This window comes from Sinocyclocheilus anshuiensis, unplaced genomic scaffold (genome assembly GCF_001515605.1).
Source record: "Sinocyclocheilus anshuiensis isolate Anshui unplaced genomic scaffold, SAMN03320099.WGS_v1.1 scaffold136, whole genome shotgun sequence".
Lineage (NCBI taxonomy): Eukaryota > Metazoa > Chordata > Actinopteri > Cypriniformes > Cyprinidae > Sinocyclocheilus > Sinocyclocheilus anshuiensis.
Window position 1 is genome coordinate 286,342 of NW_015554074.1, and position 12,620 is coordinate 298,961.

The window sequence follows — 12,620 nt, forward strand, 5'->3', positions numbered from 1 at the left end:
ATATATATATATATATATATATATTTTTTTTTTTTTTTTTAACGATTTACAATTAACTTCGTTTTTTAAAATGTAAAAAATGTTTGTTTGCCATCACATGTTAAATGAAAGATTGAAAATATACCTCCAATAGATTTTTAATGGTGTTAAGCTAAAATCAAATACACCACAAAGTTGTACAATTTTAATAAATGTAATTTAAATAAAATAATACATGAATAAAAATTTTTTATATTAACTTAAAATCTCAGGAGTTACTTTAAGTGAACATTTAAGTCAACGGGGTTCGGCTTACCAAAAAAAATAAATTCATTAATAAAATATCCCTGCAAATCTGTCTGAATAAAGTGTGGTGTTCAGCATTTGTGGTCACTTGTGCCTCCTGTGATGCATATAGCAGCACTCTGTGGCACTGGGTGGTTTGTCTAAGTTCCTAACATCTTTATTGATATCAACAAGTACTCTCCTAGCAAATAGCTTTTTAATTGTTGCGAAATGAGTGAATTAGATACTAAACAGTCGGTTAGCGTCAATGAAACGTCTTTCACAGAAGAGTGACCACCAAACTTGTCAGAACGCTTATAAGAGGCTGAACTGGAGTGCTTACATGGCATTAATCAAATAGCTACGTCTAATTAAACGGGTTTAAAACACGGCTTTTTCTAAATGTTGCTCAGGTATTGCAATAATTTTTGATCACCCAAGCCTGGAAGACAAATAATTAGAACTGCCACACCATTCTGATGAGTGATGTCAGCGTCTCGGAGTGACCTTCCCACTGCTAATTAATTTTCATCCCGAGAAAAAAAAGACCCTGTTGTTGCATATTATTAATTGAGTTCATGAAAAGATGCGGCTGATTAATTTTTGTTGATAATACTTGTCATTCCAGGGAGCGTTGGTGATCATTTTATGGCTTTTTATTTTAGCGCTCCTCAAAGTTGGTCCGACTCATCTGCAGTGCCATTAATTCACTCCAAAGCTGGAATTACAGGACAAACTACATTTAGAGTTAATTACAAATTAGTTGCTTTGCTTTTGAAGTATATTTACAAGACGACAAAAAAAAGCAATGAGTTACGGTTTAATGTAGGCCAGGTCATATAAGAATAACTGTCATGTACTAAAAAAAAAGACCACAGAAGTTGTCAAAATCACCATTTGCATATACTTAAGTTACATTCTTGTGAAACTCTAAAGCAGTTTTTCCCAACCTTTTTTTAGTCGCGGCACCCTTTGGAAATGTTAACAAACTTGTGGCACCCTACAAGTACTGTACTACATCGATGTTTCCTGTCGGTGGACTGAGTGGACTTTGCTGTTCCGATTCGCATGAACGGTATATGAGTGGAGCGACTGAGCGGAGCTCACACGCATAGAGCGGGATAATACATTACACGGCACCCCGGTTGGGAAACACTGCTCTAAAGGATTGCTACACTTTATTTACATTAGCTGTGAGGAAAAGTTAGTGAACCCTTTGGAATTCTGCTGAACTGACTGGACTGTCTGACTCCAATTACCCCCATTTCAAGCTGTCAATATCATAGATCTTTATATCTATTGCACTTTCATATCTATCTATCATAGATCTTCTTTTCCTGTCATTGCTCACTATAGCTAACATTGTTGTCAATGATCCTGATTGTTTAAATCATTTATTTAATAAAAGTATGGCAGTTACTATTATCATGTCAGTGGTGCAGCGGTTTGCTCCAGAAATACAAGCAGCAAGCACTACAGTAAACCTGAGAAATTTGGATTGTGTCATGACCCGATTCCACACCCCTTTTCTCTCGTTCATTTCCTGTTCAGCCTAAATCAATATGTGAGGCATAAAAAGCTTCACAAAATAAATAAAAAATAAGATCAACTTTAGTTACTACTCAAAAAAAGATCATATCACACTTCAAAAGCCTTGCACAGAAAAATCCAGAGAATTCCATACAGGCTACAAACTTTCTTTCACAGCTGCATGGTGTCGTTGTAACCGTCTCCTAATGTTGTAGGTATAGTCAATGGCACTCACAGAAATATTAGAGTTCTCAGGAGGCCTTTCTCAACATAAAATGAGTCCCCAGCTCAGAAGGGCTGCTATTCTTTGATAAGGTATTGCTGCAGAATGCTGTAAAGAAAACCATTATGAATTGATAATGCTGGGCACAGACTTGTTAATAGAAAAAAATGTCATTTATCTGAAACGTCTCACAATCGTCTGTGAAATGCAAGATGTCATTGAGCTGGTGAAAATGTGTCCCTTAATGAATATTCTGACAGTTTCCAAGCATTGTCCTTGACGGCCTAAATGTATGTGAATAGCACAGCGTGTCATGGTTGTAAAATGACATTAATAGAACTGTAATTATACAGCAGCACTGTTATATTTCTCTGCTGTATGTTATTATGCTTGGCATAATAAAATAATACTTGAGGACTAATAAACAGAATTCTCTGTGTAATTTCTTTAGCGACATACAGTTTACAGTGAGCAACGCTGGCCTCAGCCTGCAGTCTTAAAAGTGCTCAAAATATGATGATTTAAACTGGATAAATATTCTTTAATTAAGTCTCATGTGAATTGATAACACCTCAGTTGGAGGGAAACATAGACTTTATGGCTTTACTATATTAATCCACTGGTTTGTGGTTTACCTTAATTGTCATTCCCAGAGAAACTTAAAACACAACACCATGCAGAATACGTTATACTTGTTTTGAGAGTGGAGAAAAAAAAATAGTAACACTTTACAATAAGGTTACATTAGTTAATGTTAGTTAATGTATTAACTAACTTGAACTAACAATGAACAATACATTTATTACAGTATTTAATAATCTTTGTCAATGTTAGCTAATGAAAATACAGTTGTTCACTGTTAGTTCATGTTAATTCAGAGTGCATTAACTAATGTTAACAAGCACAACTTCTGATTTTAATAATGCATTAGTTGAAATTAACATTGACTAAGGTTAATAAATGCTGTAGAAGTATTGTTCATTCTTAGTTCATGTTAACTAAAGTAGTTAAATATATAGTTCAGTCATGAAACTCTAGATGGCGCAGGCGACGGGTTGTTAACGTAACCGATGATATTCAGAGAGTTAAAAGACTTGGCCCAGCTGATTGGTTCATGCTGCATATGCAGCCAATGAGCTTACGGCCTTGCATTTATATGGCTGGCTAGCATTCACTTGAGATTCCTGCAGCGTGCTTACAGAGTTTCTCTGAAACCCTCCACCTTCCCCAGCTCCACCTGTATAGATCTGCTATGGGTTATTTTATATGCTATTAAAGAAATGTGCAGCAGCAGTATGTCTTAAATACTCCCAGCACCATATTGCCGTATGCATTGTCAGTAGCAATTTCCTGTACTTGCTTGCACCAGCAGCAATGATCTACAACTACAGCAATAACCAACAGCAGCAGCAATTCAAGCAAGTTCCTGTACTTGCTTGCAGCAGCAGCAGCAATAATCTACGACTACAGCAATAACCAACATCAGCAGCAATTCAGCAGCAGCGTAGCAGATCTATTCCGCCAACACCAAATACATTAACATTGTTATATCCATCACCATGCTAAAATCTTCCGAGAGTTGTCATGATTGAACTAGTGTTAAGAGTATACCTTCCTACAGCTATATTAGCAATAGTGTTAATTAATGAATTTTATTGAAAAGTGTTACCAAAAAAAGTATTATTATTATTATTTGTCTTGGAACTGGCTGAAGTTTTTAACCCTTTTTTCTGTGGCCTTTGATGTGGAAGTTTAATCTCTCTTTTTTTCAAAAAGCATATACAATCATTTAAAAACCTCAGATCTCATAATCAGTCTGTCCAGAAAGTTTTGTATATTTATTTATTTATTTAGCAGACACTTTTATCCAAAGCGACTTACAGTGCATTCAGGCTATACATTTTTTACCAGTATGTGTGTTCCCTGGGAATTGAACACACGACCTTTTGCACTGCTAACGCAATGCTCTACCACTGAGCCACAGGAACACTGTATATAAGAATGAAGCAAAAAAAGGGGCTTTTCTTCCTGAAACCACAATTCATTGAAACAAATGAAAGCATGTAATTTGTTGCTACCATGTGCAAAACATGTTGCTGCCATGAAAATTCCTTCCAAAGTTATATATGGAGTAACAAATACTACAGCACATTACTTTTCTGTTTAGTGTTATTCAAAAATAATTCAAATAATAAAAGTAGTAGATATCTATAATAAAGTTATATAAAACACACACACAACAGGCTCACTCTAAACAGCCAAACCTTTGAAATACTAAAGAGCAGAATGAAAGAATAAAAGTATTGGCAAGCAATCCAAGAGTCTAAACAGAAAGGATATCGGGATTAATGACTGATTGCCATTCATCTCTTAACCTGAAGGAGATCAGCTGCTTGAATCCTCCTTCTCTGGAGGTGAGCATATGGACAGTGCATCTGTTTTTGTGGCGAGTTGAGCGATTCAACGTAGAGTATAAAACTGGGATTTTGTCCAACTCAAGAGTAAGTTGTCCCCACCTGATAAATGGTTTATGCTTTCCAGATTGCATGTTTGACCATTTAAACTTAATTAATCACTAGTGTTCAAAGACATTGTTTCATGTTGTTGGAGGCTTAAAAAGTGTTGTTTGTTTTCAAGTTTGGGAACATAAAAAACTGCTAGCAACACTATGCATGCACCACTTCAAGGCTGCTTCAAGTTTGGGCAGCCATACTGTAGTTAACATGAGCAAGTGTTTGTCTTTGGAAACATTAACCAAACATTGAAAGCAATTCAGAAAGAAAAAAAATCATTAGACCGGTTTCATTTGTCTCTTCAGACACAAATCCCTGAATAAAGCATGAGCATCCCCCAAAACAATATAGCTTTCAGCACCACCCACTGGTAGGAAATGTCCTATATAAATACTTTTGACAACAGAAATTATATTCTCACAAGACTTTGACCCTCTGTCATTTCAAACTGCCTTTCACCTCTCACTCACCCCAGAGAGCATTCAATCATCTGTAATTGCAATCACACATCACCCTTACAAAACAACTGCTGCAAATGCAATCTATAACTGGACCCGAACAGGGAATGGAAATCCCATTCCTGGGAGCTCTAAAACAAACAATGTGTTAGTCCTATCAGTAACCTCTATCCTGAGAGGACAAGGTTAACATCGACACTCTGTGAATTGGTGCACCCAAAATAACAATCGCACCATACAACACAATCAAAGCGTTCCCGCGTTCCCTCATTGTTTAATTTTCTGGTTTTTATCTGCGATATCTCCCAGCGTGCTCTTATCTTTGACCCTCAGCTTGTAGCTTTGTGGCAGCTTCCCTTTTAGGTGGCTGATGACCTTGGGAGGGATGTCATTAAACCCTGACCCATTTGATGATCCCCTCATGTGGAATACATATGCCAAACGGGAGCCGCTTTCACACAGCAGGGGTGACGTGAAATACTTACAAAAATATGACTTGACACACTTTATCAAATGGGGAAAGATGAAGACAAAACAGCTGCTGCTGCTGCTGTCGTAAGCAATCTGGCCGTGATTGAATAAAAGTGTCAAGAAAAGGGCCGCTTGATGGTCTTTTGTTCTCTCCCATCCAGGTTGATGTTAGTTTGAGCTGTCAGGGGGGAATCACAGCTGTGTGATTTATCAATACTCCAGTGACCTTGTAGCCGGCGGAGGATGAGAGCACAGCGCCCCCCGTTTGAAATCTTGCTGAATGCCCAGAAACGATCCACATTTTGGGTCTGCGTGCCAAGTGGCGCATCGGCCGCCAAAAGAAGGGAGTTTGCTTGCACTGTGGATTTCTTTGAGAGTTGCAAAGAAAAAAAAAGCAACACTAAACAAAAAGGCTCAATGAACAACAATTTTTGTAAAGGATTATTCATTTATAAATATACTGTTGTTCATTCATAATACATTCACGTTAATGAGTGTATACAGAAATTAAGGAAAGAGGGAAAAACTATTGCATTTTCAGGCACTAGTCAACTTTGAGATTTTGGGTTATTTACTTGTCTTCTTTTAGACTAGTGAGACGAAAACAAACATTTTAAAAGTAAACATTTAAGTAGTTATTTTATTAAACTAAGTCTACTTGCCTATTAGATTTCAATTACTTCAGTAGCATGTATATACACAAAACTTTACAGTTTTATTCTTATCTATATTCTAAAGGTTTTTGAGGAACTGGGGAAAAAATCTATTAGTTAAAATTTTCACACTATACGGCTGAAGTGTCTTGCCCTAACATTAAATAATCATTTTAATAAAACAATCAAATTGAGCCTTAATGTAAAGTATTTCCAGAAAAAGCAGAAAAAAAGATATAGACATACATATATATATATATATATAATTTTTTTAAATAATTTTTTAATCCCTCATTTTAAGTTTTTAAACTTGTTTTAAACAAAGTAGAAGACACATTCCCACAAATGTGTCTTCATTTTTTGTTCCAAAGGACAAGCATTGTTATGATGAACCAGATGTTTTACCAGCATTGCACATTCATTACTCCCATAAACCCATCTGTGGAATAGATTTTATGCAAATTTTTCAAGGGATCTGCATAAATGAAGTCCTAATTAATACCTCTGAAGAAACCTCTGTACTGTTTGATACTAAAGTGTTCTTAATTATGAAGGGGAAGGTAAGATGCCCCCAGGTAAAACTCAACAAATGGATAGCGATCAAGAAACATGGCGAGTTTTGTACTCCGGACCTTTTGTTCTTCTGACCTGTAATGGAGCAATAATTAAAATAATGCAGCCTAATGTATGATCATTTCTCATTGGATGGTTATTTTACTGCTTGTGTTATTTACGTGGAATACTAGCCTGCATGTTTAAATACTGTAAGGCATACAAGATGCTTAATATTTTCATAAATGAAAGCTGACATAGACAAAGATATTAGTGAAGATAATAATATATTATATAATTATTAAAAAAAATATATATATTTATAAAATATGCACAAATGAATATCCTACTATTATATTTTGTTTTCCAATACGAAGACAAACATACATTCTAAGTGTGGCTTAAGTGTCCAAATGCATACAGTGCATTCAAGAAGTGTGTCATATATATCTGATTACACTCAATCCAGAACAATCACATTGAGCCATTTCCCAGGGTAGACTGGGATCTATTTAAAGAGGTTTTTGTATCAATGCTTCTAATAAAACCTCATTAATTTCACCCTTTTTCGCTAGGAATGCACAACATGTTTAACCAGATGCCTTTGGAGCAGTCCATTGATTGGCAGATCTGTTTTTCACCAGACACTGATGGCTTTAATGGTGAAGGTGCCCCTTTGTTCAGATTTTATTGACCAGCCAGAAGAGGCTTAGCTTTATCATAGTATTCCACATCACTTTCAGGGCTTAACCAGCGCATTTCACATGACAGTAAATAATACTGTTGGTCAAATAATTCATTAGCACAACAATAAAGAGAATAATAATAGGCAAATCTGTGCATGTACTTGAAGCCGAACAGAGACGAGTGAAGGGAAGGGAGGGGTAGACAGAGGCTAATAGAGACAGCTTTGTCATGTGATTAGTGGTCTGCTTTGAAGGAATCTGGCCAATGACTAAACAGGACGAGGTGTGGACAGATCAGCTAATGGCTTGGAATGCGGCGGCTAAAGAGGTACCAGTAACTCTTATATTTTCTCATATACTTCAGCTCATATATAGTATTTTATCTAATACAGCCTCTAAATTAGATAAATAAACAGCAGTGAAGGTGGGTTTTTTAATTAATTATCAGACAATCATAGAAATTCTGAGTACTAAAATCTTTAAATTATATAGCAGCCTTCATGTTTTTGGACACTTAGAAGTCACACTTGAAAATGAACATCACTGCATCTCAAACCAAGAAGCATTTTAAGAAAGACAACCCAAAATTCAAGCAAAAATATTAAAATAATTATGGATGCACTACTGTATATCTATAACATAATGGTTATATCGACTGATATTAGATTTTCTTTTTAATTATACTGGATATTTAATTGTGCATGTTCATTTTGCTTATTTTACATTGATCACTTAAAGTTAATCTTTAAAAACACTAATAATTAAAAAAAAAGTTAAATATAATCTTCAGCAAACCTCTAAATTAATATCTATTTTTTTAATACTGTACATCATTATTTTATGATTCCTAAATACTTGCAGCATTTAAAACTGCATTTAATTTTCGGTTACGTGTTTCTGTTTTGAATTTATGCAAAATTGTTTACAAATTTTTAAATCAGCTCATTAATCAGATATTTCATAACATGAACACAATTATCGACTTAACAGTAAATGCAACAATAGTGTTCAATAATGTTCAAAATTAAGACTGGGCACCTGTGGTTCCTCTGCTAGGACACCTGTGTGAACTTGAAGGGATCCGACATCTGGTTAAAAGTAATTGCAAAAATGTCTGAGAATGTCAGTTCTGAGAAAATCATTTGTTTGCAGATGCCATTTGGCTGAATAAAATATGATTTGGTAATTTACGTGTGGCTTAAGTGTCTAAATACTTTTTTGGGGTCAGTGTAAGCTATTTCAACACCTAACATCTGTTGTGTGTAGGGTATTTTTTCCTGCTGCCCCCAAAACTGGCAACTGTTTCCTCCAATCTCACAGATGAATAGAGGCATAATGATCTGAGCCTTCAGTGAATATTACAGCATTATAATCTTATTTGTTTGATGCAGCAATTGGACAGATGTTCTCTTGATTTGACGCTTTTTTGGTTACAAAACGTCCTCCATGAGGCTTACAAATATTTATCCACGTAGCAGCGTGAAACTCGTTATGCTGGAGTAGATAAGCTTTGTATGTTTGACTAAAGCATTGCTGTGCTGTTCCTTAATTGCTTCAAATATACAAACCGCTCAAAGACGTAAATACATTGTTTTGAAACAATGAGTTAATGATAAGCTCACAAATTTAGCTTACTGTTTCCACACTCAATTTATGAATAATCATTTCCTGAAGAAACTTTCTTGAGTGGGTATCAATGGGCAAAACGGAATTTTATGAAGATATAGTAGTTCACCCAGAAATAAAAATTTGACGAAGACTGACTCACCCTCAGGCCATACATGATGGATTTGTTTATTACAAACACACAGCTTTTTGCTTCACAAGACAATAAATGATGGACTGGAGTCGTGTTGTGGATTATTGTGATGTTTTTATCAGCTGTTTGGACTCTGATTCTGACGGCACCCATTCACTGCAGAGGGTCATACATTTCTAAATTTCTCCAAATTTGTTCTGATTACGAAACAAACTCGTCTATATCTTGGATGGCCTGAGGGTGAGTAAATGTTTAGCAAAATTTAGGTTTTGGTTGACCTATTCCTTTATTTGAACAAAAACAGTATGACAGACAGAGGTTTTCTTACTGTATATTTACCTTCATTTTTATGTTTTGTACTTACAGTACTATACATAATGTAACATATCACCTTTCAGATTATTAGACACATATCTGTATAACTGAGTGTACATGATAATAGTATACACAGAAATAGTGCTTTTTTATTTTATGTTTTTTAATCTGTTTTGTACTGAGGGGAAAAAGGGGGAATTATTAGTGCATTCGCGCATTTCATTCAATTCCAGGCACATACCTCGTAAAAACAGTTTATATAACTTATAGGAGGTACCTTTCAAAAAAAAATCTGCGATTTTCAGGAGACCAGACTAGATACTTTTTAACTATCTTGTTCCTTTGAATTTGGATACACTTGAGTGTTCCCATATCATTTTGTTCATTCCAGTGTTCAACAAAAAAGCAGTTTCTGCTATCAGATGAATCCTTCCTCTCTCTCTCTCTCTCTCTCTCTCTCTCTCTCTCTCTCTTAAACAAGGGATGGGTTGTCTAGCAAGGAGAACACCTGTAAGACACAGATGAGCGTACCTGAGCCAACCGTCCCGACCGAGTCAATGTGCAATTATTTCAGCTGAAGATTCACCACTGTCTACATCAAACGCTCCACATTCCTTGGGCAGATTAGCCAAAATGATCTTTTATTATTTTGGCCTGCATGGACGAATTGAACTCTATCTGGTCCACATTGCGATGAAATCCGAGACAGCTTGAATGGCAGTGGTATGTTTGGAGTTTGGATAATACATACCTTTTATGAAAGGGCCAACGGCGGCGGGAGATTAATAACTGAACACTGAGTGCCTTTCACTGATACTATCCCTCTGGTCGTCTTGTAAAAGCCTGTTGAGAGGTTAAATTAAATTGCTGTAATAAATGTTTGGTTTCAGCGACGCTGCATTATTGGAAATCAAACAAACACCGACAGGATTTTGTGCGATGACGATCAAAAAGGGAAAATGAATAGGTGGCGGGGGGGTTATACATTTGAAACTGACTTGTTTTCACTTAAACATTAATTAAATTGGAGCTAAAGGAACAATTATATTGATGAATGTTTTTGTAGCTACTGTAATTAAATTAATCCATTTCATTAACAAATTATATTGAACTTTTCCCCAGAGAGCAACATTAGACTTCTGTTCTCTCTTACAAACAAGCAAAAATAATGTTGTGGAAATGATTGCAATGATCAGAGAAGGAAATGAAATGCAATAATACTGTCAAATCTCAAATAAAATGCACAGACAAATACAAACCGATGGGGTGTGTATTGTCATCTGTTGTAACACAATCACGGATGATTGTAACGCACGGGGGAAAACATAATTGGATCAAAACTTTTTCATACCTTAATGGGCTACTCTAGAGAGATCTGGTTCCCTCATTTGCAAATTAAATTCGATAACATTCTGACAGCACAATGCAGCTCTATAAATGTATTTATATAATCACTCAATTATTACAACAACTTACATTATGCTCAAAGAAGCAGTTCAAAGGGCTTAAAAGTCTCACACTTTGATTTATTGTGTACTGTATCAAGTAAATGAATAACATATAACACTACAGAATTTAGTAGCCTATTGTAATGCTACTACACTTTGGGTCATTCAGCAACTACTACTACTACTAATTAATAATAATAATAATAATAATAATAATAAACTTTAAAGCAGAATAGAATATTATCATATTAATAACAGAAAGTGTTTTTTATTCATGTGATAATCATATTCAGAGTTAGATCCCAGATGACTGGCGACTAAACAATGCCATCTAGAGGTAGTGAGCTGACACTACAGTGAGATTGACCTACTCTGACAAGACCCGTGGCCTAGATCAATTTTTCCCCATTTCATGTCAAGAAAAACTAAGGCGGACAAAGCCATGACTGAAGGTGTTATTTGAATCTACGCTATATTAATCAAGACTTCTGTACAAAATTAATTACAGAAGTGTCAATGCATACAACATTAACACAAAGAAAGCGTTTCAATAATATTGTAAGTTACCTCACGCTGCGTTATGTTTTCTCATTGAGGAAAGCTGAAGAGCGAGTCTCTTTGGATACTGATTCTTCTCATTTAATTTGTGAGTCCGTCGGGCCTGCTTGAAGTTAAAGTTAAAGCCTACCACATGTTAACCGCTTCCGGTGAGAAGGGAGATAATAATCTCTGTTCTTAAGGGAGCGTTCAAGATTATTAATATTTTTCGTAGAATCCCGTACGTAAAACAAAAATCAACGAAGTAGACGCCAGACGTTGAATAAACTAATTTTTAGATAAATTAACTAATTAAAACTAACATTTTTCAGGGGGTGGAGACGGGTAGGCTTAGGTATATGTAAGGTGGGAGCTGGATCCAACCTCGCCCCCTGGATCCTGTGTTCTGCAGTGAGGACCATCTCATCTCCTCCTTTAGTAACAATCCTTCATTTGATTTGGTAAAATAGGCATCACTACGATTTGGTTCGCAGTTTTGACGAAAATGAGGTCTGAATGTTATTGACTTGGAAATATTGAACAATGTCTTAAAAACTCAATGGCTAAGATCATTTCTTCATAACACAAACAGTAGCCTATATGGTTTACAATATCTTCGGAAAGTAGATATAGTTTTATATTGCGATAAGTCTTTATTTTATGAACATTTGTTTAAATATAATATCCTTACTCTATTGGATATGATGGATAACCATGGTGACATTCTCAGCTACAATGATTTCTGCCTGAAACATGGATTTGTATGTCATCCTAAAGAGTTTCACACAGTTGTAAATGCCATTCCTAGAAGCATGGTATTATTGCTCAAAGGGATTCTTTCTCATAACAGAATGTCCTGTGTCAATATCCATGTTAACCCTCTTACCTATAAACCTATAAGTTAAGTCTGGAGTGTTTAAAAAAGATTGTATGCAACACTACTTGATTAACAACCTTCTTTGTTGTGGTACATTTTTTATTCATAAGTGTAGATTTTTGAAAACCACCCCTTCTTTTCCTTGCTTCATAAATGACCTTAGAATTATTGTTTCATCCCTATGTACACTTTCGAATAATAAGGCTATTACGTTAGCTAATTTTTTTTCAATGAGTTTAGTGACTCATATCTTATAACCCCTTTTGCAAAGTTATGTAAATGTATTATTATTTTATTTTATTAATAAAATTCATCTTGAATTTCTAATTCAAAT

General features: G+C 35.3%; 1 long non-coding RNA gene across 1 annotated transcript in view; it reads right to left on the reverse strand.

The window, feature by feature from the left end:
• Positions 1-11,560, reverse strand: part of LOC107668874 (uncharacterized) — a 25,093-nt gene extending 13,533 nt beyond the window's left edge. Inside the window, exons 1-2 of the long non-coding RNA XR_001631930.1 lie at positions 11,440-11,560; positions 10,176-10,267 (exon numbers count right to left, since the gene is read on the reverse strand). This is a non-coding gene — a long non-coding RNA (uncharacterized LOC107668874). The remainder of the gene's footprint in view (positions 1-10,175; positions 10,268-11,439) is intronic.
• Positions 11,561-12,620: the final 1,060 nt, after the last annotated feature.